Raw genomic sequence first — 24,789 nt, 5'->3', positions numbered from 1 at the left:
GCAAAGTCCAGGAGGTGGTTGATTGTTAGCTTAAAAGTTCATGGGTGGGATGTGCATGAGATAGACCTTTTCCTAACCTTCTGCTCATTACAGTTCCTGGGACATAAATGATCCTATCTTGGCAAATTCTATTCACAATGTGAATGCTCAAGAACGCTGAAATCCAAAACTGAAAACTGACTGAACCCTGCAGTCCCAGAGATGTGGCTCCCTCCTCCTTGTTAGACGATAGGAACACCACCTTCAATGCCTGAAAACTGTTCAGAATCTCAGCTGAATCCATGTCTTAACCCAATACACAACAGCCTCAAGTGAAAACATGTGTTATAACCCCCAAAATCTATAATTAGCATCAAACTTCCCTGTCCTGATTTGAAAAAGTATGCTCTAATAACTCTGCTCTCCATTTTCAAGAAAGTGCCCCCCTAAAACATTTCATAATTGTCTTCCAAGATGCATAATGAAGCAGTTTCTATAATATTTATTGTGAAGAACTTTAACATTTTTGTGACTAATTATGACATTAAATAGGAAAATGTATCAGAGTTCATTTTTCAGTGTCATCCTTGAATCATATCATTTAATCCCAAGGCTTAACTTGACAGAACTGAGCCAGTAATTCCCAAAACAACTTTACTATAAAGTCAGCTATTTTCATCCACAAACTCATCATCTCAAGGCATTTGATTAGCTCCCTGGACTGCTGATCTCTCATGTACTCACAGCTTGTCACTGAGCTGCCTGCTCAGACATCTTCTCTGATCTGTCTTCTCTAAAGTAGCTCTTACTATCATCCTTTATTTCCTTGAATCTCTTATTTAACTTTTTGTCACAGAAATTATACCCTACTACTGTTTGTTTGTTAAAGTTTGTTACCCTCACTTCAGTATAACCTCCATGAATGATTCTGTGTTTTATATATCTTAGTAACCTCAACATTCAATGGCTAATCAATAAATATATTTAATTCATAAATCTCTGCTTGAGTATTGACTTTGATTATCAGAATAGCAATGTTCCAAAATGAATCCAGTACATTCGTCTGTACAAAAAAAAAATGTTTATTTTCTGGAGTACCGAGTTCAGTAAAGAGTAGAAATTCCTACAAGTCAATAATGACAAAAACTACTGTATTGACCTCAATAGCTCCATCTTTCTAAATTTACATCTAAATCCAGCTTCTAGAAAATTTTCTTCCCATCTGTTTGCCCAAATTATTGCTTAGGCACCTAGTAATTTATAATCTACTGATAACCAAAGCAATCCTAAAATGATGAACAGTGGATTATGTTGCCTTCTCCCACTTAAAGTCCTTCATGTAGCGTCCAAAGTTATGAATCTATGTATCACATGAAATGGACTTGACTATTAAATACCCTTTTTTGGCCTATGAGTCACTCTTTTAAAATTTTTTTTTGGTCTTTGAAATTGATGTTCTCACCCAGTTCTCAACATTCTTACACATTAGATAGATGTCTAAAATTCTCATGCTCTCCTATCCCCAAATCTTTGCTCATTCAATCCAAGTTATCCTTCTAGTTTCAACTTAAAAAGCACATTCTCTTTGCACAATTGAGTCTGATTAAATATGCAATATTTTATTTAATGTCTGTTTCTACACTTCAATAAGACACATATTGAAGTGTAGAAACAGACATTAAATAAAATACACAAAAAGTTTCTGCTTTGTTTCTTAATCTATCTTGAGTATTAAGTACACCATGTAAAAAATGCTGAATGGATTTTTATATTGTTCCTACTAATCAAGGGGAAATGTGTGTTGGGAGCCCTGCAGTATTCAACTACGATAAAATGCATTTATTAAATAAAACTTATTGCTCTCTATAGTCAGTATTTTGGCATTAAGATTTCTTAAATATATCAGTCTATTTTCTAGAATAATGTACTTACACAACAATCTGTATTATTTAACATAAAATGCATGGGGTAAATATACATTGGAAATCAGGTGTGTGATTGCTTTATATAGGTGATGGGTAAATAAGGGAACAGAGAACCATATCTTCTATGCTGCTTAGTAAAAAAAAAAAAATAGAGCTTTAGCCAGAAATAAAAAGATTTGTAAGAAAAAGAAATGTTTACTAGCTGAACAGAGAAGACATCAACATTTTTGTATGTAATAATATTTGTCTTTAGAAAACAGTGAATACATTTTTGGCAGTATTACAAGTATAAATGAGAAAGAATAAAAGTACAAACAAAATTCATCCTTAGATGTCTGCTCACAAGGACTGTAAAGGAGAACAGAATTGAGTACACTTTTAAAAATATTTTAACACAAAATGAAGTGCCCACAAACTTCATCAACAAAATTAATACCATTTAGCGATGAAGTGGCAGGCCAAAAATGTGAACAAATATTGATCATGACCATAAAAATGCCCTTTACCTATAAAAAGGACAAATATGATGTTGGTTTATTAACACATGACTGTGACATAAAAGAAATGGCACTAAAAGGGTCACAGAGAAATGTCTGTGACTTTTTAAAGGTATTAATTATTGACATATTTCAGACAAATTCACAACTTCATTTTAACACAAAATATGCTGATTCATGCATAATTTACAGTATTTGGAGTGATATAACAGCAGGTCTTTCCAGACCACTGTAAATCTAAAGAGAGAGATTTTAAGATCTAATGAGGATAACTGTAAAACAGTATTTATGGTGTTCTGTCATGGTTTCACAACTCAGAAAAGAAATAGGATAGTCTCAATAGTCATTTTTTTAAACTTTACCAATCACATTAATTTTTTTTCATTAATTCTTAATCAATATGATTTTAGACCTTATCACACTCTGAAATGCATTGTGATTACAAGTATATATGTTCTAAGTTAATTGTGTGCAACATTAAGGAATTGAATTGTATTTTTCAAGTCATGACACAAAGTACTTTTTATATGAAAAAGGCTTAAAATCTTCTGAACATTTAAATATAAAAAGAGGTTGAATAAATGGGATGCCATGATTTAATTCAATATTATAAAAATTGTGTTTGAAATAATGCCATAAAGACAGCATTATCTTTTCTTCTTTGGATCCAATGAAACTGAGGGGAAACAGTAATTTCATCTTAATGAAAATATGGCAAGCTGTCATTCTGAACACAAGAATACAAAGAAAAAGGTCCAGGTCAGTGAAGAAAAAATGTACTATGGAATGTAAAATGATGGAGAATAGGTACCTTTCATCTGAAATATAATGAAATGTTAAGAGGGTAAGAATTTTCCAAAGTAGATACACCTCCTAAGAAACAAAATCAAAGGTTCGTTATTTGAACAGGTAGATCAGAATGAATGTACTGGACCAGTGGAAGAGCAGTGAGGAGTGGGTGGAAGAGGATGTTTGAAGATTGTCCAGGTAATAAAGTGGGATAACTATAGATGGTAAACTCTCTAAGAGACATTAAAAGGCTAAATACACACATGCAGAGATAGAGAGAGAGAGAAGGAGGAGGAGGAGGAGGAGAAAGGAGGGACAGAATGAACTAATGATATGTAAGTTCACTTAAATAACTGGTTTAATTTTTAAAGCATCACCGTAACTTTGATAAAAAAGTGACCAAAAGTTTTCTGACGGATAATAGGACAATTATTGCATTTTTGAATTTAGATATTATTTACTGTATATATATATATGAAACAATATCACAGCATAAAGTGAAAAATCAGCTAGGACTGGTGAATAAAGAAAGGGATAAGAAAGTGAGGGTGTATTGGAAATAATAACAAAAAGCTATCAGGGAAGATAGAAACATCTAAACATTCAATCAGAGACATGAAAACATAAAAATAATCTTGAAGAATATTGGCAAAAACATATATAAAATAATTATAACACCACTAGCTTACACTTAGATCTACATAGCCTTGCTTTGAGAACTTAAATTAGTTAAGCATTTAATTTATTTCAGCAAATTAAATCGTTTAAATAAATTAGAAAAAGAAAACGGTAAAATTAAGCAAAATAAAAGGATGGTTTTAGTGAGTATCAAAAACATACACAATAAATTGGGGAAAAGAAAATCTGTAGATTTCATAAATAATCTTTATAAAAGATATTTGAACAATAATTGAAAAGCAACAATTAGAAAAAACAATTCCCTATATCATCAGATTAAAATAAAATAGGAATTAATAAATCAAGAGATCAAAATGTGCTAATATCGATATACAGTGCAGCTTAAGAAATATTTGCTCAGTTTTTTTATTTAACAAAATGATTGGAAATAAAAGGGAAAAATCAGAAAATGTATTTCACAATGAATGCATGAGCCAAGTACACTAAATGCTAAATACAAAACTGGGGAAAAAAGAGACTGATATCTATTTTCAGTTAAATTATTTTAAATGATAAACGTATATATGTTCATTTTCTTATATTTTATTAAACAATTGGTTTCTTTTTGTTTAAATCCCAGTCTTTGTTTCTTGGGCTTTTTATCTTAAAATTTATTTTATTGGTTTTCAATAAATTTAGCTTTTTTATTTATCTTTTTTGCTGATGTTGTACTCTAGTTTCTCTCTTTGAATACTTTTAAGTGCCTTTTAAAATAATTTAAAATGAGTTATAGTCTGAGGAGTATTTTGGACCAAAATTAACCTCAGGGCACATTATTTTTATTGAGAAAGACACAAGGTGATTTTTTAAAAAATCACAGAGACAATTAGACTTCTTATATGTGACTCCTTTTGAACATATCACGATTTAAAATTTTAAGTAATGTGTTTAATTAATCGTGTTTAATTCAACTTCTGAATCATCTTTAGAATTATCACAAAATCCGTAAAAATAAGAAGGCCACGCTCCAGAGCAGAGTTGATGGCTGCCCAGTTTAACTAAACGGACCAAGTCCTTGATCACTCACCATCTTCGAAAAGTTGGATGTAACTTTTAATTTTTCTTTAGTCTCAATTATTCAAATCTTTTTTATTAGCTATTATCATCATTAAATGACCTTAATGTGTGTAAATGTTTGACTATAGGAAATAATATAGTATGGCATTTAAAATGTGAGGTAATTGACTTGTTTTGATATTAAATTTTGAAAATGTAGCCTTTCCTCAATATATTCTATCTTGAAGTTACTATATTGTGGCTCAGTTCTCCCACAAAAATGAGCAACATTACAATTCTTTCCCAGCCAGTTAAGATTCTGGTCATCTATTTAAGAGCTCAGAGTGAGACCTTATGTTCGCTTTGGTCCCAGAAGATAATCCTGATACGGCCTATGATTGAATGTGCCTACTGACAAGGCCTCACCTCTGATGAAACAAGGAGAAAGCAGTGTTCCCCGGAGATCTCAGAGGTTAAAAGTTTTTTGTTCTTCTTCACAGTATTAGTGATCCCACAGGAGAGGTGAAGGTGTATCATCCCCTAAAAAATGAGTTCACACAAAAGGCATTGGTGGGAAATGTGATAATGAGTTTATTACTGTAGACTGACTTGTCTTTAGAAAAATAGAAGACTATATTTACTGTCTTTGAACTGAATTCTTTCAGAAATTTATTCAAAACTATCACATTTTAAGGTAAGGTAAATATTTGTTCATGAAGTTCTTATTTCAAAGTAATCAATTTATTTAAAATCAAATTATAAGTATAAAATATGGGGCAAACTCCTGATGATAAACACCATTTTAGCCCACAATTCTCTAAAATAAGACTTTAAGTATACAAGTACATAGATGATTCAAAAGCAAAAACATAAGTAATTATTTTCTGAGATTATATATTTACTCAAAGAAAGCCAATCTTAGTTGAGTAGTCTGCTATTAATTTCAGTTTCATGTACTGTGAGAACATGAATTATATTATTTTAAAATAATATAAATCACAATATCACAGTTATTATTATAAAACATATACATGGTCATTCAGGTGACCAAAATATAGTTTTCATACTTATTCTGTCTTCTGCTACAGTTTCAGGCTCATAGTTTCCCAAATCCTTTCAATTTCCTCAGTGTTGAGAGTGATAAATATATTTTTGTTATGTTAATGAGGTGACTTTTTGAAAGCATTTAAGGGTGGGGACCAGTTTCTCTCTGGAGCCAACTATGTAATTAGTGGGTTGGAACTTTCAGTTCCATCTTCCTTCCTCCAAAAGAAAAAGAGGTAACATCGTTTTAGCCCACAGAGACCAGTTGGAGCTAACTGTGATGAGGTCCCATTACTGAGTGTCAAAGTCATCACCACAGCTTCGTCCCGTGTGTAGTGTCAAGGAGAAGGGTTAATAAGGCAGCTGGCATTGCTGGCCCCATAAGAAATCTGTTTCTCTAGAGCATGAAAACTGAAACAGGTAATAAATGGAATGAGCAAAGATATTAGGCTTCTGGACTTTGCTCGTGGTACATTATTACTTGTGTTGCTTTGTGTGTGTGTGTGTGTGTGTGTGTTCCCCATGTAAAGGTTCTAAAGTTGAAACCCTCACATTTCAGAATTTATTTCTTATCCTCATTAGACTGTGTGTACAAGTAAGAGTCTCAATTTTATGTGGTAGCCTCCTCCCCCATTCCTATAGTCAGGAGTAAGCCTTAGCCTGTATCCTGGATGCTGGTGCCATTGTTGAAAGAAAGCAGCTCCAGGTCTCACGCAATAAGCAGAAATCCTCTGGGCTAAAGCTGGTGTTGGTGCTCTGTTACCGCCAAAGATGAATGGTTTCAATTTAGTTTTGATATCTGTGCATTTTTACACTTTATTCAAATTCACCATTGGATTTTTAGGTTTTTAAAATACTATACTATACATTTTATTTGTGAGAATTGGAAAGATCATTCAATGAACCTCATCCACTGAACTGCCATAAACGGACGATAGAAACTCATTTTTTACTTTATAATTTGCTTGAATATACTTACTCACCTTTATTAATTTTTGTGCAATTGTGATCAGTACCATCAGTGGCCCTGTTTCGTTGGGTGTCTCTGGTTTAATGCGTGCTATTTTTCTCTCCGGCAGCTGGACCAGAAAGGTGGATGAGACATGGCAAGGCTTTCAGACGCACCTGATATATTTTGGTATATAACTGTGACCTATTACATAAAAAGACATATTTATTTTAATCTAAATTTTAACTAAGATATTTTAGGTGAGTTACTATAAGTTAAACCTGTATAAAATAATAGCATAATTTATAGATGTTTTATTAAGTAAAAATCACTTTAGTAAAAAAGCTTTTCATGGACTGAATAAGGTAAAAATCTAGAAGAGTTTCAAGATAGTAACCTTATTGAATACATCAGTGCTTGTCAACTGCAGGTAGTTTTGCTCCCTGGAGACATTTGGTGATGTCTGGAGACAATTTGGGTGGTCATGATTGGCTTGAAGCTACTACCCTCTTCTGGGAGGTAAGTTCAGGAATGCCCCTAAACATCCCACAACTCGGCAGTACTTCGACCTCGCACACACAGGCATAATCACCCAACCCAAGATGCCCAACTGTAAAGGTTTCAAATTCTGAAGTAGATCTATATGACTTAATATACAATATTAATGATTCAGGGAAAAGCAGAGAGGAAGTTACTAGGCAAGGCTTTAGCATTATGGGAAAAACACAAAGAGAAGTTGAAGATGAGTTAGAAAGCTAGAGGTAACAGGGAAGAAGCAATCTCAGCAACTCTAAGGAGGAATGTTAAGATACAGGCTAAAACAGAGATAGCAAAAGTAAAGAGAGGCAGACCACCTATCCAATCAACCCTACAGGTGTAGACAGTGAAGACAGATATAGGAGACAAATGGTGGAAAATGTGATCCAGAGAGATGAAACCTACAAAGGATATAGACTTCTAACCCAGCACTTTTGTGTTTGACTCTCCAGACACTTTTTTCCTCCAAATTTCAAGTTTTTAGAGAAAGGTCTATTAAGTAAGTTGTCTAAAGCCTGCCTAATATGGAAAAGGAAAACCAAGAAGCAAGAAACATTTGATTAAATTCTTCATTCCTCTACCTAATTTAAGTAATAAACATCTTTACCTCAAATATAATTAGTTTTTTCCCTGCAAAATATGCTGTTGAGCATGTCACTTTAATGTAGACTATGTTAGTATGTCCTCAAAATTCCTCAAAAAATTAGTTTGAAGTCATTTCACAGATGTAGTAAAAATATTTTTACATATAAAGATGTTTCTTCTTTCTAAGCGAGAAATAGTCAGTGGATTTAAAATAATAGCCTATCTTTAATTCCAGCCCATTTTTGTCTGAGATTAAAATACATTTTTTAAATTATGTGCTTTGGAAATAGAAGATTAAATCCATGGCATATAGGAATGACATATATATTTATATATGCCATATAATTGCCAAAAATACATTTCCATTCAAAATATGTAAGTTCCAGGATTATATTTGTCAATCAATGGTGTTAAATCAATATAATTCCAGTCTTAACTATTTTGTAGAAATTCCATGTTTTTCTACTTTAAACTCCTTACTTCTTTTATTTGGCATGCATGTTGGATCACGAAAATATCCTCCTACAAAGACAAGAAAGTGCTATAAGGGGCCATCCTGGACTAGAGCCGGTAGAACTAAATTACCCCTGACATTAATGCTGATGTTACAGTGGTAATTACCACAAAACACCTAGTGAAATTATACACTGAAAGCAATTTTCTACTGTTTTTTTTACAACCTGGATTCACTGCTTTCTAATTGGTTAAGTAATAGCAAGCAATAATTGAAAAAAATAGGAAATAGCTTTTATTCATTTGACACACTTGACTTTAGAACTAAGAAACAAAAACAGAAATTTACTCTCATCCTAAAATTTTACATCATGAAGCTAGGTGTACATGAGTATTAAAATTATGATTTCAGAATGTACATAATAGGAGACGAACAAATTGTTTTAGTAAGTGGAGTATTTCTAATGATGTTTGGGCAAAGAATGATATTTTTAAAGGATATCTTAGGCCTGATTTGTTCATTTTCTGATAATACTGCTTGAAAATGCTTGTTTTTGGTTTAATTTTACATAAGATTTACTTAATTTTCTATTGTTAAAGAACCATTTCAAAATTATTTTGGAAATAAGCAATATAATATGTAAGAGCAATATATTTTCATTACTTTTATAATATTTTCTATGTTAAAATACTAGAAAATCTGTTCCAACTATTAGTCATCAGAGTCTTTCTAGAACTACTAATATCATAATTCCCATGCACGTGGTAGATCAGAATGGGCCATGCATGTGATTTAAAGCTGTATCTGTACTTTACATTTCATTTGATGTATATTTAATATGTATTTAATATATACACGACTATACTTAAATATATAAATATACCTATGTCTATATAGGTAATTATAGTGAGATTATTTATAAATGTGAATCTCATTTTATAAGTAATCTAAAAAATAATAGTAACATTTTTTGTTAATGATGCCACAACATACGAAAAATAACTTTTACAGGTTATGTTTTGTGAGAAGTGTTCATTATAAAATAATAATGTCTCAGATAAAAGTGAAATCAACCTTGCATTCTTTGAGCACTTATATATTAGAAATTAAATTAGATAATTCATATCTACTAGTTCTCTGATATGTCACATAGATATTAATGTTCTGATTGAGGAAAGATAACTCTCATATATTTAATATACAGAGTCTAGCACAAATAATGCCCTTTTTATTACAAAATCACAAGCATATAATTCTGTAACATCACATTCAGGCACACCATATGACATTTTGGGTGAAATGTTCAAATTAAAACTATAAATTATTACATCCATATTAGTACCCTACCAACCACATTCAAAAAGGCATTACTTCTGCTGGAACCTGTATCTTTTGAATATGTGTAAATTGTTTATAACAATAATTCAAATTCATATATTTGTAACTATACAGTGGCTTGATAAAGAATCTGTGCTTTAGTTTTATGTGGTAGATTGAGGTCTAGATAAATTTGGCATGTCTTCCTACATAACAATTATATATTAAAATATATTAAATATATTTTAATTATTTTTAGTATTTGTAATCTCAAATATTTGATAAGCATGATTTTGTTTCATCTTTACAATAAATGTATCAATAATCATAAAATAATTTTTTGGTTTTTGTTTTTAGCTTAAATATACTTTATTATATAACTGATCCACCAAGAAGGGTTGTGCAGGCAAACTTGGAGGCAAATGACATCTTTTAAACTGAATCACCTTGGAAATAGCTAGAGACATATTTTGAAATTGAGTGTACCACTTTCTAGCAGTGTGCATTGGACAAGGATCTGAAATATTTTAATTCTTAATTTAAACTTCTGTAAAATCAGCCTTTACTCCTGCTCTCCTTTTAGAATAAAGCACATTTGCATAAAACCTGGAAATTACTAAACCCTAAAGAATTAGTAAGAAGTCTAATTATAAGAAAAATCATATATATATGTATCTATATATAAACATTTTGGTATATAACTTAAAAAATTAAATTAAATTTATTGAGTAACATTGATTAATAAGATTGCATAGGTTTCAAGTGTACAATTCTATAATACATCATCTGTAGATTGTACTGTGTGCTTACAACCCAAAGTCAAATCATCTTCCATCACCATATATTTGACCTCTTTTCTTCCTGGTAACCAACTGCTGTCTGTGCCTATGAGTTTTTGTTTGCTTGCCCTGTTTGTTCATTTGTTGTTTTAAGTTTTATATCTTGTGTATGAGTGAGATCAAATGTTTTCTTTTGACTCTTTCCATCTGACCTATTTTGCTTAGCATGATATTCTCAAGATCCATCCATGTTGCCCAATGGCAGTGTTTCGTCTTGTCTTCGGGCTGAGTAGTATAGTATGTATGTCTCACATCTTCTTTATCCATCATCCATCAAAGGACACTGATTCTTTCCATGGCCTGGCCACCTTGCATAATGCTGAAATGAACATGGGGGTGTCTATGTATTTATAAATAAAACTTTCCAAATATTTTAGGTAGATACCCAAAGAGAAGTTGTTAGTCATGTGGTAACCCTATTCTTAATTTTCTGAGGAACCTACATACCATTTTCCATAATGTCTGTAGAACTTTACATTCCCACAAGTTTTAAATGAGGAATCCTTTTGCTCCACAACCTTTCCAATACTTGTTGTTATTTGTATTATTGATAATAGTCACTGTAACAGGTGTGAGGTGGTATCTCAGGGTACCTTTGGTTTGCATTTCCCTAATAGCTAGTTAAGTTGAGCATGTTTCATCTATCTCTTGGCCATAGTATATCTTCATGGAAGAAGTGTCTGTTCAGGTCCTCTGCCTGTTTTTTAATTGAATTGCTTGTCTTTATTATTTATTTTTGGTTGTTGAGTAATATATATTCTTTATGTATTTAATTTTTAGTTATTATTTGTATATTTGACAGGATAGAACATCCATTTATAATTAAAACACTCAATAAAATTGGTAAAGAAGAAAAGTATTCCAACTTAATAAAGGCTATATATAAAAACCCTCCACTAATATCATATTCAGTGTTAAAAATGGAAAGCTTTTTTTCTAAAATCAGGAAAATGACAAGGATGCCCACTCTTACCACCCTCATTCAACATAGCACTGGAAGTCACAGCCAGAGCAATCAGGCAAGAGAAAGAAATAAAAGGCTTCTAAATTGTGAAGGAAGAAATAAAACTCACTTTTTTCATATGATGTTATTGACATTATTATTTTTTCAGTATAATTTTATTGATTATGCTATTAGAGTGGTCTCAGTTTTCCCCATTTGCCCACCTCCACCCAGTAGCTTCATTCCCTCCAGCAATCTCCCCCCTTATTCATGTCCATGGGTCATGCATGTAATTTATTTGGATATTCTATTTTCTATACTGTTCTTAACCTCCCCGTGTCTATTTTTTTACCTACAATTTGTACTTCTTAATCCCTGAATCTTTTCCACCATTCTCCTGCTTCCCCCTCCCAGCTGATGACCCTTCAAATCATCTCCCTATGATTCTGTTCCTATTCTGCTTTTTGCTTAGTTTGTTTTTTAAATTCAGTTGTTGATAGTTGTGAGTTTATTACCATTTTAATGGTCATGGTTTTGATATTCTTCTTTTTCTTATATAATTCTCTTTAGCATTTCATATAATAATAGCTTGGTATTGATGAACTCCTTTAGTTTTATCTTGTTTTGGAAACACTTTATCAGCACTTCAATTCTAAATGATAGCTTTGCTGGATAGAGTAATCTAGGTTGTAGGTCCTTGCTTTTCATCACTTTGAATGCTTGTTGCCAGTCCCTTCTAGACTGCAAAGTTTCTTTTCAAATATCAGCTGACAGTCTTATGGGAACTGTTTTGTGGGTAACTCTCTCCTTTTCTCTTGCTGCTTTTAAGATTCTTTATCTTTAACCTTTGGCATTTTAATGATGATGTGTCTTGGTGTGGTCCTCTTTGGGTCCAACTTGTTTCAGACTCTCTGTGTTTCCTGGACTTGTATGTCTATTTCCTTCACCAAATTAAGGAATTTTTCTTTCATTATTTTTTCAAATAAGTTTTTAATTCTTGCTCTTTCTTTTCTCCTTCTAGCACCCCTATCATTCAGATGTTGGTATGTTGGGAGATGTCCTAGAGGCCCCTTACTCTATCCTTGTTTTTTTGAATTCTTTTTTCTTCTTGCTGTTCTGATTGAATGCTTCTATTTTTTAATAGAATATTCTAAATAAGCTACCAAAAAACTATTAGAAACAATAAAAATACAGTAAAGTTGAAGAATACAAAATCAATGGACAAAAATCCATTCCATTCCATATGCCAGCAATAATATTTCCAAAAATAAAATTAAAAAATTCTTTTTCAATTGAAAAAAATAAAATATCTAGGAGCAAACTTAACAAAGGGTATGAAGGACTTATAAGCTGAAATCTGTGAGCCATTATTAAAAGAAATTGAAGGAGAGAAAAAGCAATGGAAAGATTCCATACTCATGGATTAAAAGAAACCATCATAGTTAAAATGTCCACATTACCAAAAGCAATATACAGATTTAATGCAATTAAATTATAATTAATTTATATAATATGAATTTTTAAAAGTGTCCTCAGGTGAGGTTAAAAAAAATACATCTTGAAAAGCTGAGGAAAAATCAATATTGACAGCAAAGATGTTTCTATTGTACTACAAACTTCTATGAATACTTTTACATCTTCATCTAATTAACATTTTGAGTGGAATTAGACAAGTGGAATGCTCCATTCAATTTAAGATTGTATCCTGTGTGCAACAGTACCAGTCTGATTGCTGTACACTGTTGTTAGAGGAGTAATATTCCTCTCCTAGTACCTAAGAATGGTTCCTGTGAGTCAGTGTAGTATTGCCAATTCATTAATTTCCAACACTTTTCCGGACTTGTACTCTAACCATTCCTTCTTTCTTTCCTGTTGTAAATTGCTAATACACAGACCCCTAGATACCATGTTACCACAAGACATAGCTCCGAGTCTATTTTTCAAAATTCCGTGTCTCCTTCACTCTTACCCTAGTTTATTTCCAAAATTGTCCTTTATTCTTTGTTTTTTTTTCTTCTGACAAAGCAACTATGCCTTTAAAAATACTAATCTTCCATCTGGATGTTGCAAAAGAAGTTCCAGCATCATTTGATAAGGGTATACGAAGATTCTAGTTTAACTGATAACCCACACATGCTCACCTCCGTTAAAACAACTTGTATTTCAGAATATCTTATTCTCAAATACAACTTTGTTTTAGGTTTTACAATTTAGCTAATGGATTAAACGACGCATTGAAGCAGCAGCTTGAAAGCAGTAACACTCGGCATTAAATCTTAGAGCAGCTTTTACCAGCAAAGGGGACAAATAACTTCCATAACAGCTGCGTCTATGATTTTGTATAGCACAGGGGAGTGAAAAGAAAAAAACCTCCTTGAAAAGCCCTTCTCCTTTGGCTTTTTAACACTGTATTTTCTTTTCTGTCCTCTTCATGCTCTCTCTTGTTCTCTCCTATGTTTCTTTTTTCTCTTTCTTTTATTTTTAGGTCTAGGGATGCCATTTTTAAAATTTATTTTTCAACTACAGTTGACATACAATGTTATATTAGTTTCAGATGTACCAGACAGCAATTAAACATTAATATACCTTACCCATTTGACACCTTAATAGTTATTACAATATTGCTGACTCTGTTCCTTATGTTGTAATTTACATCTCTGTGACTATTTTTTCCCATGTTTCTTAGTGGACATCAAGGTACTATTTCCAGTCCTGTTCTGACTGTGTTTCCTACTTGCTCAATAACTGCACACCTGGCCTCTGTTCACTATGCTGCAGCCAGACAATCACCCTTCCTAAACCTTTTCATTGCAGTTCTTTTTGAAAAAATCTATCTAACACTCTACCGTGTTTCCTGTATACTGAAAACTCTTCTAGTTGCCTTGCATTAGTCCATAATTCTCCAAGCAATTTCATACTACAAATGCTATTATTATCTGTATGTTACAGATGGGAAAATTAAAGCACAGAGTAGCTAAGTAATTTTCCTAAGGTCACTGTTAACACGTGGTGAAATCAAGATTGAAATCCAGGCTGTCCGGATCCCGATTCTGTGCCTTGGAGTATGTTATATGCCGCCTGTCAGTAGGGTAAATGTCTTCCTCTCTATTCTAAATCTTACACTCGCTAGTGGAGATGTTGCAATCGCGATATTCTTGATAACCTTTTCTTAGGGAATATTGCCTTCATTTTACTTTACCAATGCACTCTTATGGCCCATGATAGATTTTTTTAATCACATGGACTTGATCTACAGCTATTTGTAAATTCAAATACCTCATGTTTGAAACATATATTGCTATGTTACATTATTTCCTTTGCCCGAATTTACTACATTTATGCTTGAACTCACAGCAACTTTCATTCTTTCCTGCCTTCACTTACTTCTTGTTCTAACGTATCTGTTGTTGTGGTCCATTACTTTACCCAATCTTTTGCCAATTGTAGCAAACTTGCCACAATATTTTTCTACAAAAATCCTGTGGATAAAGTTTATCCCTACTCTATCTCTTAGTTAAGCTGTTTGATCCAGGTTGCTGAAAACATCAAATTGATTATAGTTCAAGTTCATGTTTATATTTATATCCAAGAGTTACATTCAAAACCTTCAGCATAATATATCCAGTTTCATATTGTATGACTCAAAAGCATACCAAAAAAAACATAGTTTAATTTTTAACTTGGCTTGTCCTGTAAATTTAAATGCATAGAACTCATAACCATAGACCCTAACATGTGGTCAAAAACCCAACAGTTTGAAATGAATCTAATTCCTTCTAATAAGGGCTGATTGTGCTTGACATAAGAACTTGAATTCTTGAGCCCTTTTATGAAAATTAAATTTCTATCAAAAGTACTTTACAGATTTATTTGTAGATATCTACATATATTCCATAAGATTTATATCCATGAATTTTATATTTTTGATGCTATCATAATCATTTTTACATTTAATTTTACAATTTGCCATTTTATATAAAGAATCTAAAAATTTATGTTGATCTTGCATGCAGAAAACTTGCCAAAGTTACTTATTTGTTTTAATAACTTAACTTTGGACTGTTTCAGACTTTATATGTATATAATAATATTGTTTAAGAATGATATTTTCATTAATTTCTTTTGAATTCTTGTAGCTCTTTAATTTTTCTTTCCTACAAAACAATGTTGAATGGAGTGGTGTCTTCCAGTTTCCAGTCTCATTTCTAGCTCCCACGAAAGCTTTCAACCATTCTTCTGTAAGTGCAATGCTGGCTGTAGGCTCTCAGGAGATCTCCATTATCACATTAAAGAACTTCCCCTTTTCCTGATTTGCTAAGGGTTTTCATCATAAATTGAATTTAAATTTTATCAAATTAATTTTCTGTATTTCTTTCTCTCTTTTCTTATTTCTGTTAATGTTGTGCATCAAACAAATTGATTTACAAATGTTAAACAATTTTGCATTTCTGGATTACGTTTCATTTGCTCATGATATAATATCCTTTTAATACACTGGCAGATTTGGTCTGCTGATAGTGTTTTAGAATTTTGTTTTGTATATTTGTGAACATGACTGGCCTGATATTTACTTTATGCTGAGCATTCAGGTTTAAGGTTGTGCTGATCTCATAAAAACAGTGGAAGGCAGTCACTGTTTTTATTCTCTTGAAGACTCTGTGTAATATTTGGAAGTATTTGTCTTTACATATTTGGTAGAATTTGATAATAAGACCAGCTAAATCTAAAGTTTCCTTTTTAGTGAAGCTTTAAGATGATGATTCAACCAAAAAGTTATAGGATGGGGAATAATGAGAAGCAGCAGGCCTTCAATCCATTGCTGGGAAAATTATGAACAGAAATACATATGATAGTTGGGAAAACACGTTACAGATAGACCCTTTGAAGACCAAACTCAGTCCTACTGCCTGCATTAGGCACCCAGTATATAGCCTTCTTGATAACTTGACCTGTGACTGGGAGAAATTTGTCAATTTCATACTTATTTTTATTTGATTGTATTAAAAATTAAACTTTGCTATTGTGAAAAAAGTGAATTTAAAATTAAAGTAACATTTAGACACCATTGAATATCTACTAGAATAACTAAAATCCAAAAATCTGAACGCATCAACTGTTGATAAGAAGAGGGAGCACAAGCAGCTGTCACTGATGGTTAGTGGGAATGTAAAATGATACAGCCATTACGGAAGATTGTTTGTTTTTTACAAAGTCACTCTAGTGCTATAATATTATCCAGAAATCATGGATCCAAGCGTTTATCCAACTGTTTTGAAAACTTAAGCTCTCACATATAAAACCTTATGTGATTGTTTATAGCATTTTATTGCATTTTTATTCATAATCAATACAAACTACTATATCTACTACAATTATGAATGGATAAAAAAGTAGTACATATTCACAGTGGAATATTATTTAGTTATAAAGGGAAATCAAGCTGTGAACAGACACATGAATCTTAAACGCATTTTGTTAAGTGAAAGAAGCAAGTCTGAAAAGTTTTTATAGTGAATTACTCAAATGATACAACACTCTGGAAAAGGCTATATAGGCAGCCCTGGCTGGTGTGGCTCAGTGGGTTGAGTGCCGGCCTATGAAGCCAAGGGTCACCAGTTGGACTCCCAGTCAGAGCACATGCCTGGGCTGTGGGCCAGGTCCCCAATAGGGGCACATGAGATGTGACCAGACATTGTCTCTTTGTCCCTCCCTTCCCTTGTCTCTAAAAAATAAATAAATACAATCTTTAAAAAAAGAAAAAAAATTAAAAATACTAAATAAGCAGTAAAACTCAATGGTTACCAGGGTCTTCAAAGGGAGGAGAGCAGGGAGAGAGAGAGAATAGAGTCACTGAGGCATAGGCAATATTTAAGGGGGATGAAACTATTTGAAAGGTAATCATAATTGTGGAAACATGATCCTATGAATCTGTCAAAATTCACGGAACTTTAGAGAAAAAAAAACCCTCATGTATTCAAATGTGAAATCTCATTTAGCTGTCAAGAGAATCCAAGTCTGCTATGCAGACTGTGAGAAAATAATCTAACTGCATACAAATGCCTAAAACAACCTCACTAACGAGGGTGGAGGAAAACGTTGCTGATCTAGGTAACTTTGGAAATGAGAAGAGTTGTCAAACTAAAGGCAAAAGAAACTGTACACAAGCATGTGCCTCTGGTTGATGAAGATGTGTCCTCCTGAGGTGTGGGCTAGAAACCTGAAACCACTATACATTTACACTGGAACTGAACAGGTCAATAAGTCACTGGGGGATGCTGAGTGACAACTGTCTTAACTGTTTGAGTTGGAAGCTACAGATAAGCAAGGGAAGTCAGCTAAAATATCCTAGAATATCCATGGTATAATAAAAAAGAATTAAATATATCAGTATGAATTCATACTGATTCATAATTCATCTGTTAGCATAATAAAGATTAAATGGTGATGATTAGGTGGCATAATAAAGATTACATAGATGGTGGATGGTGATCTAGATGATTGATGATAGATAGACAGATGGATAGATGGATGGATAATACATAAGTTAGCATACACACCTCATCATCTTCCTTGAAAGACACTTAGCCCACTGGGTCTTCACAAGATGTTCCAAAAGATGAAACCAAGAATTTTTAGAAATATTGAAATAAAAGTTGACAAGACCCCCGTAGCCCTCAGTGTCCTCCTGTAAACTTGATCTTAATTTGTGTCACAGGACATACCTATATCAATGTTAGACACTTTATAATTTAAAATGCCAAGACAGTTTCCTGGTGTCCCACTATCTTCCTCCCTTAGCACCCACTGCATCCCTGACTACATGCTCCAGTACATGTGAATTGGAAACAGGAACATCTCAGATATTCCTAGGCTTCCTGGATATAAAAGCTCATACTTTTCCTATTCATATGAAACTAGTCTTTAATCTGCTCCTTGTGCTTGATGGAAACAAATTATCTCCCCATTAAAAAAAAGTTTCTCTCACCCAATGTTTCAACACAGACACGAGCATTCTTCAAACCAAACTCACTCAAGATGGGATAAACCTCGGACACCTCCTCTGTAAAATAGAAACATGCTATTCCATAAGACTCCTGATGCCTTAGTCAACCCTTAACCGACATGTGTGTTACTCACCCAGTAGTAAAAGATGTGGCCCTGCTAAATTCTTCATTTAAACTTAAATAAGTTCCTACTGAAAGATGTTTTCACCTACAAGCGTTAGTGTCTGAAAAGAAATCAAGGCTCTCTTCCTTTTACTGAGGAGAAATCCTTTTGCTTCAACAATCCATGCAAATAATATTCAAGCATCGTTGGTGTTTTGCATGGGTAATTGTGTGTAATAGGCTGAATTCTAGCTATAGCATGCCATCCACAGATTGACTAAACTATGGGCCACTGCAGTGACCTAGTGTGGTCAGTATGTAGGTCATCCACAAATAAGACTGTTAAAAGCTCTAGCACTAGCAATTATTGCACTAGCAAATAATTTATACCTTATGAAAGAAAGTATAACAATAACAATAGATCTGATGTGTTGTATATATATATATTTATATATATAAAATTATATATATAAGCGGGCTACTGCATAGAGAATGGCATTTGCGATATATTCAGGATTGCACAATTATCATGTCACAGGTGATTCAAAGGTCCATACCTAAAACTACTATGATTACAAAAGTAACATGAAATTCTTGGATATCCGGCAAGAAATGTATTGGACACATGAAGAAGATATAATGACACCTGTTGAGCTTTGCCTTTTGTCAAATGTGGGTTTCCGTATGCGCCTCAAGTGAGCTGCGCATAGTACCCTATAAATCTGGATTAATTTATAATTTATAGATATATTTATTCAACTCTCTACTACTGCCATTATAGGTGATATAGAATGGTTTCAGGATATGAAAGGGCTCTTTCCTTCAGTGGGTGGATTGTGTAGTTATTAAGTCATTGAAGAGAACTTCTATTGCATGAACTATATGTCATGTACATGTACCTGATGTAATTTAAAAATTGAACTCTCTCCCCAGTACAGTAAATCCCAACTTAGGATTTTCTAGCCATGCCATGCCAGTTACACTCAAATGTGGCAGGTATCGTTAAGTACAGAAGTGCTTGGTGCAAGGAGCCAGACTTTCCAACAAAACTCTTAAAGGATGAATATAGACATACTCTTCAATGCCTTGCTACCTGGAGAAGCTCATAAATACCCAGTATTCTGAAAATGAAAAACAAAAGGGAAGTCCACTTGATGTAATGGAAGTGAGACCATCTAAACACCAACAATATTGTCCCCCTCTTTCTCTTTCTGCTCCAACCTAATCCTGGCTAAAATGACTGATGAATGCAACTTTGGACTCTTTCTTTTTCCACAGTGACATCTGGTGGCCATGTACACTGAACAGCTAAGTCTTACTTTACCATTGTCACTAGTGGTTCTACAATTCTGCCCTATACCCTATTTGCTCTTAAGCTTATGAAATAAATTTTCTTTCTTTTTGAAAGAAAATGATTATCTGGCTCCTCTGGGAATTAGGTGACAGATCTCAACTAGTGAGATGGGGGACAATTGTTACCTTAACATACAAATCTGAGCAGGCAACCTCCAATAAACTCCTGTGATTGTCCCAGCTTTTGCAGAGAAAACCATAGTCTGTTAGATATGTCTTCATTAAGGGAATAGAGTGGTGGATAATGTCGCTATCATCTTACTCCCAGAATTGACTTATGAATTAATATTATCCTGGCAGCAGCTATCATCATTGCTGGCCTAATGTGATATACTCAATCTAAAGCATCAGCTCTTCTGTGTTATTGAGGTTATGCAGTCTGAGGTGGGTGCATGCATCTTACAAGCCCTTATTGGCAGTTCTTCACTATTTATATTACATACAGTTAAATCATTCTTTTAAAAGACATTAAATTCAGTGTTCACCAGAAGAAATGCTTCTGTTACCACCTGATTCCCTAAGGTTGGTCTGACCTGGACAGATAGCAGACAGTTATATGTGACATGATTATTTTTTCTAAATGGAAGACATGCCATTGTCTTCTCTCATTCCTCCACATAAAGAGAATGAACTATAAAGTAATGAAATTTAATCTTCAGAACTGATCACTTGCAGAGGCTCCTTCCAAGTGTCTGGGACAAGTATCTAAGACTTATCAATTGCAATTTCCTATTATTTGATTATAAAGGCCCACTAAGTTGTATAAGTGACAAGTTCTATATAACCAAGACATGCTACTAGTCCTCACTGTAACTAAAGACCCAGATGAACTGACCCCATTCCTCAGTTCTAGATATTGTTAGGCAACCAAAAGAAAATGTGTTGAGTATATAGACACTATGTTCCATTAATTTGTAAATTTTCTAGATTGGCCTATTTAAAACAAAACATAGAATCCATATGCTGTCTACTACTTTAGGAGAAATTGCCAATGACAATTTCAAAGCTCTTATTCTTATTTGAAGTTACTTTGCTCAGAAAACGTATTTTTCTGCTGTTACCAAACAACAATGCTAGATTTCCTTGAAATCTACATAATACATGCGCGTAATGAGAAGCTGCAGAATCTGGGCATCAGAAAAGACTGAAGTGAGAAAAGTAACCCTGGAGAGCCCTGTTACCCTGGTTACCCTCGTTAATTTCCTCAAAGTGTCTGTGAACAGGAGACTTCAGTAGTTCTTGAAAGTATTCAGTTGAAAGTATGATGAATGTGCATTTCACTAAGAAATAGACTGAGAAAACACAGTGTTCTGACCTGAGAAGACGATTTCATTGCAAACCTTAGGGCCTTGTAAATTCACCAATGCCTCTCCTTAAATGTCCTTAATATGTTGGTTAAACAAAATTAATGTGTTTAGACCTAGGAGGGAAAGGGTCAACACTCCCTTAACAGAGTCTTAGTGCTAAAGGAAATTAAGGAAATTAGGACAGGCGTTAAGGCTTGGGGTGAGTGATTTTAAAGGAGACCTTGTGAAGAAATGACAGGGACACCACAGCTTTGAACTGATAGGCACACAAAGGTGAGGGTTCTGAAAAGATTCTCGAGAGGGAAGATGTTAGTTATAAAAATTAAACTGTTTAGTAGGTTCACGTTCCTGTCTTCCAGAGCAAGAATTTCCTGGAACAAAAATCTGTATTATTAATGTTTGGCCTCAGTACGGTGTAGCAAAAGGTGAGAAAAACTGGCTTATTCACAAGGACAAGGATTTAGGTTGGTGTTGGTTTCCCCAGAGGCTTTGCCTGCCCCTCAATCTCCTCTGAATATGTATGGGAGAACCTCAGTATGAATTGCTAATTATGATCCGAGCTATGAGTGCGTGTTTGCATGGATCCTGGTAGTAGTCATTTTATTGTACGTTTCTGTATAAAAAATGTGTTTTGCAGCTGGTAAGTCACAAACTTTTATATAAAAGATATATACATATCTTTTACCCATCACTCCATCAAAATAATTATTCACCAGTCACTTCCAAATTACTAATAAAAATTAATTCTTCATCTTTGCTCTATCAGCAGCTTTTGCAACAATTACTGACATTGCTAAAAAAATTAAAAACCTTTACTTTTGTGTCTAGGATCCAATGGCTCCTTATTATCTTCTAGCCTTATTTTTCTGTTCCTTTATTCTCTCTTTTCTTCCTCACCTTTCCAATCTTTAAATGTAAATGTGCCCTAGCCTTAATCCTAGATCTTTTTGCTTCTTTATCTACTCTTTTTGGTAATCTCTTCTATTCCCATGGTTTCAATACTATCAGTGCTGATAAGTCACTAATTTACACCATTAACCCAGTGAATAATTTGCATATGTGTTCAGATGCATAACAAACATCTCAGATTTAGTCTAAAATGAGCATCTGCTCTTCCTTCCAAATCAGTGTCTCCCACAACTATTATCTTATTTTAGTGAATTAGTTGTCATTCTTTTCTTTTTTCATGACTATTATTTGTTTATTCTTTTTTCATTTTTTTATTGTTTTTCAAGTACAGTTGTCTTCATTTTTCCCCCACCATTCTGATTATATCTTTCAATTTGTATTTGTTGTACTGTTAAAACATACTCTTAAATCTCGTCAGCTACTGATGTCTCTTTTTTGTGTAACTACATTGGCCTTCCTACTGATGTCACTGTTTCTAACCTTTTGATCAACTGTTACTTATTAACAGACTAGCCAGAGAATGCCTGTTTAACAGTGAGCTGTATCATTCCTTATTTCACCTAAAACCTCGAGAAACTTACTATTTCTGAGATAAATGTTAAGGTTTTTTGCAGTTGCCTTTAAATCTTATCATGCTTAAAATACATAAAGCCTGCACACTAACTCTGTGACCTCAGACCATTCAAGTTCATTTTTTACCTTTCTGGTACATTCTTTCCTAAGGTATATGTTTGGTAAAACCCTTCTTACATGTTACCTTCTCAGTGAGGTCTTTTCTGACCCTATTAAAATTTTAACTCCCTGGCATTCATTATTCCCCTTTCCTTTTTTTATTTTTCACCTAAACATTTTCACTGACTTAATGCTATGGTATATTATGTTAATTATATATATTTATATTATATGATATTATATTAATCATATTATATTATATTAATTATAGTATATTAATTTTTCATTGCCTGTCTCTTCCTTTTTAGATAAGCTGTAGCTTTTAGAAATTTACCTTAACTATAGAACACTTCATTTTTATTAACTAAATGAATGAATGTATGAATTAACAGTCTGATAGACTGAAACCATGGTTGGTGGGTCCATTGTTATGTTCACATTAGGATAACAACCTTCAAGAATTTCTTCTCTTCCTACACACACCACAAATTAGTTTCCGAGATAGTCGTCTCATTGGATGAGATAAGATTCCTAGTGTGCCCCAGTTTTACCACAGAAAGGAGGAGTTTATGTTCCCCTGTTATGTTCCCCTGTTCTACCCTAATATTATAAAATGGCAAAAGGTGACTTTCAATGCTAAATCTTGTTCGTTTGAGGAAGGCAGAGTCAGTGGGGGCCAATAAAATTATTTCCATATCCATGAAGCACAGACTTAAAGCATAGAAAACAAATAATATTTATGGAATACTTAGCATAGACTTTACAACTTACTACATAATAACATGTATTTTTAAATCATTCATTACATCTGTCCTGACCACATCACATTATTTCCTTTTTAAAAAGGAGAAAACTGGTTCTAAGATGCAGAAACCGCCCCCCCCCACAATTTAAAAACAGATATGTCTAATGAAAATTCTTGTCTTAACCCTTTTCTCTCTCACTTATTAGTCAAATATTTGTAGAGTATCTCTTAAACATTAACATAGATAATCTAAAAATACAAGTTAAAAATACGTGTCTACTCAAGATCCTGATTTCAATTCTTTTAGGTCAATACACTACTATTCACAAGTCAAACACAGAAAAACTCAGGTGCTCATCAATAGCTGCATGGATACAAATATTAGGTTATACACACACATACAATGAAATATTACTTAGCCTTAAAAACAAACACAAAAATCCAGCTGTTTACAACAACATGGATGAATCTGGAGGGTATTGTGTTTAAGTGAAATAAGCCACAAACAGAAAGATAAATACTTCATGATTTCATTTATATGAGGTATTTAAAATAGTCAAATCCACAGAGGCAGGTAGTATAATGGTGGTTGCTAGGGTAACGTGGCGGGGAATGGGGAGATGTTGTTCAATGGGTACAAAGTTTCCGTTTTGATAGATGAATGAGCTCTAGAGATCTAAGGTAAAGCACAGCATCTGTAGTTAACAATGTCATGTTTTGTACCTCAAAATATCAATATCATATTTTGCACCTCAAAATTTATTTAGAGTGTAGGTCTTATAACACACATATAAAAAACAACCTTAAGGGTGGGGGCGGGGACAGTGGGTAGAGGGGATTACAAGAACTACTATAAAGGACACATGGACAAAACCAAGGGGGAGGGTGGAGAGTTCAGCTGGGGTGGGGTGGAGGGACGGGGAGAAAAGGCATACAACTGTAATTGAATAACAATAAAAAAAATTAAAAACAAAAAACAAACAAACAAACAAACAAAAAAAACAACCTTAAAATAAAAGAGGTGTTGAATATGTCTATGGTTGGTGTTTGCATATATCCAAATTTATCAAATGTGTATGTGTTAATTATATGCCATTATTTGCCCATCAATTATATTTCAATAAAGCTGTTAAAATAATTAATTAATTTAAAATGCATGGGGAAA

Source organism: Desmodus rotundus, chromosome 13 (assembly GCF_022682495.2).
Source record: "Desmodus rotundus isolate HL8 chromosome 13, HLdesRot8A.1, whole genome shotgun sequence".
In the NCBI taxonomy this organism is placed as follows: Eukaryota; Metazoa; Chordata; class Mammalia; order Chiroptera; family Phyllostomidae; genus Desmodus; species Desmodus rotundus.
Note: the sequence above shows the minus strand (reverse complement) of the source record.